The following is a 3,697-nucleotide window of genomic DNA, read 5'->3' on the forward strand; positions in this document are numbered from 1 at the left end:
AGACTTTGAAACTTATGATTACAATATTTGAGTTTGAAGTTAATTTGGATATGACAAGTTGATGACAAGGTAAAATATCACGTAGTAGGTATCGACTTCTTTTTTGTCTAGCAATTGACTGCTATTGGCTGATGATTATGATGATTTGGAAATTAAAAAGATGAAAAATCAGGGTAAAACAAAAATAATTTATTTAACACATTATAATTAAACCCGCCTGCATGAAGTCTTGCGACAACACTACCTGTCTCTGACCCAGAAGTCTCGGGTTTGATTCCCAGTGAGGCAAGATTTTCTGCTCGGTTCGGTTGGCTACCACCATTTATACAACATTGTCAAAAACAATACCCAATGTTTCAATAGTTTAAATTAATCTAATATGAATCTGACTGAAGCTTTTAGCTATCTCTTGCCTGATCGTCACTTTCCATCAAGCGCAATGTAGGAAGGCTTCTTACAAAAAAAAATGTTTCAACTGGCTTATTAAGACTGAGTTGCACCACTTTGCCCGCGACTATAACGATAACCGGTGTTTTTATGGACTTTGACAGACTTTTGACGTATGTTAAAGTTAAAGTAAGATGGTACATCCCAGCCTAAGGCCTCAGCCTCGAACTTAGCGGGCAGCGGGGCGGCGGCGGCGGCGGCGCGGGAGCGGGGCGGGCAACGCAGACCCGTTCTCGAAACCAGCGGGCAGCTCGCGCGGCGCTTTAGCGGCGAAGTGTTGTGTTCGGGGTTGTGTTGTCGAGATATTTGTTTTTATTCGCGAACGAAATGTCTGAACAACTGCGACAATTTTATTTCGATTCAAATTTATTTCTTACGCTCGATTTATTGTGGGCAAAAGAAGGATTGCGCTGCCCGTTCGTTGCCCGCTCCCTCGCCGCTGCCCGCTCGTTGCCCGCTCCGGCGCCGCTGCCGCGCCGCTGTTTTCGAGAACCGGTCTATTTGATTTTACGCATAAGATCCTGCCGCTCCCGCCCCGCCGCCGCTCCCGCGCCGCTGCCCGCTAAGTTCGAGGCTGAGGCCTAATAGACTCTAGGCTTACTGCTTCAATTAAGTTACACTGTATCCCCGGCAAATATAGCTTTTGTTTTAAAAGGACGCCTGGATCGGATTATAAGATTTGGACAAAGCTAACAATCACCAGCATTGTAAGGAATAAAAGGCGGCCATCTTTGGAGCTCAGTGCTGAGATGAGACATTTGATATTTCGGCAGCGACTTCTAGTTTATTGGGTACTTCTGTCCACCGCCTTATCCACGTGTTATCGATTTGTTACCAGCCGGGTTAGGATGCCACGATAAAACTTATCGAATTTCAGATGTCAAATATAATAATATGGGCTTATCGACAAATCGATAAAATGCATAGATAACATTATCGTGGCGCGTATCTTAGCCCTACTTAATAATTGTTTTCAATGGATTTTTTTTTTCAAAAAAAAGGGGGTTTACCTTCTAGAACCAATATTATTCATGATGATTTAGAAGCTTATAAAATGCTAAAAATATAAAAATGCTAAGAATAACTGAGATAAAAATTTAAAAAAATACAAAAAATTGAGACAGTGCCAAAACTTTCGAAGGATTTTAGATATAGGCATTAAAAGGTAAATTAATCATTAACCAATTTAGTAAAAACCATCCTCCTCTACCTACCTCAAGATTTTCTTCATAATTTCAAATAATACCGGTTCTAATTAAACTGGTTGAGTAAATCAAGCAAATAGATTCCAGGTAAACTATGAATCAAATTAAATACATTATGTGCTCCACTTTGCTTTGCAACAGTAATTACAGTGAGCTTAGTTAAATTATTATGATTCTGAATGTTTAATGTTGGGTATAAAATTATGAGTTATGTGAGGAAATTACCTTTGCCGTATGGAGTTTTGTTACAATTTCATAAGTTTTATTTAATTTTGCGCGAATATAAAAGAAGATTTAGTTTATAACATCAGGATAGTGAAAATCCTTTCAAAATCAGTGCACCAGTTTCAGATATTAGTCGAAACGACAGACAGATGAAAACTTTTTAAAGCAGTTTCAAGGCATGACGTTATATTTATATCTTTTTAAGCCTTCATTAACTTGACTAAATTGTAACCTATACAAATGGTTTACCACATACTTTATGTTGTCTTATTTGATAAAAGAGTGTCACTCCCTCTGGACCACAGACGAGTTTACGTCCCTAATCAGCGTTTTAACTTTTTTTTTATTTAAAAAAAAATTATTTATTAGTAATTTGTTATTTCACAAATTCCTAATACTCCCGTTAGCCCCTCGTACTAAGCTAAATAACTTTTGTCTCGAGTGAGCTCACCACAATAGTCGAGCGGTGGTGGGGATCGAACCCACGTTCCTCGGATCACGAGTCGGCCAGTCCGATCCCTTCACCGTTCGGCTATCAAATCGTTCGTGGCTTCGAACTTTAAATATCCCAAATCGGCATTTTATTTAATTCCAAGAAATTAATTTATCATTTTATGGTATATTGATGTCCTGTCAATGTACCTGTGAAATTATAATTAGAAATCCTCACCCGAAGCAAGATTATCACAGCATAATGGTATTCACACAGCATAAATGATCCGCAGTACCAAACATGGTTCAGCTATTAGGTTAAGCCACAAATTCCAGATCGGCTGCTTAATCTAAATTGCTGGCAGCAAATAATTCTCAGTACAATAATATTTAGACTAATCAGAGCAACCTTTGGCCCGTAATTTTAAGGTACATTTTTGAATAATACTTACCTTTGAATTATTATTTTTAAATAAAAGTGGTGTCGTACTTTGCTGATTTATTATATTGATGGTTCAATTCGTTTTTAAAGTAAAGGTGATATCGTACATTACTGTTTTAATCTATGCCTAGTTCGAATCAACGGAATGTCGGTTTTATTTCAATTTTCGCCTTTGAAAAAATCGAGTGTCAGAGTCAGAAATAATGACTGAAAGAATAAAGAACAAATATAATAAAGAAACAGATGCTCTTGGCAAAGGGCCTTTTTAAAAGAAATCTATGTACATAGTAAAGGTTAAAGGTGATTACTCGTACCTACGCATTTGTTCTACTTAAAAAACTGTGCTATTATTATACCGTATTACCTAAAATATTCTTTGTAATTTTTGCAAAGACAATGTAAAATAGGTAGATAAATAAAATTAAACTGGTAATTTTTATATTCTTTAAATAGACTTATGCCCGTTTAAGTGACCCCTATGGTAACAAATAACAGGAATTTTGTTTACATAGGGGTCACTCAAAAATTAGGGATTGATGGTGAAAACCGGCATCATATCATAAAGATTTGTTTTCTTATAGAGCTGTTAGTAATACTCTTTCACAGTACAATGCTGTGAACATTCCATATAATGACCGGGATTCATATAAATTCGGAATAGGGCACGATATCATTCCCTAAGGTCATAAATTCCAACGGGATCTGGTATGAACGTTACACAAAGCCCTCGTGCTGGGCGCAAAGAATTATCTGCGATTGACTTATTTATGGCTCCTGGCTTATAATTTGAGTTTCATTTGCATTCCGGAAAGTTGAAACGTACCTGTGAAGAGCAGAGTGAAGAAAAAAATAGTGGGTTAGAATAATTTGGTTTGGAAGAGATGTGATGTAGTATACCTAATCAAAATTAAAAAATCTAAATCAAAAATATTTTATTAAATTTAGA

Source organism: Ostrinia nubilalis, chromosome 19 (assembly GCF_963855985.1).
Source record: "Ostrinia nubilalis chromosome 19, ilOstNubi1.1, whole genome shotgun sequence".
Taxonomy (NCBI): domain Eukaryota; kingdom Metazoa; phylum Arthropoda; class Insecta; order Lepidoptera; family Crambidae; genus Ostrinia; species Ostrinia nubilalis.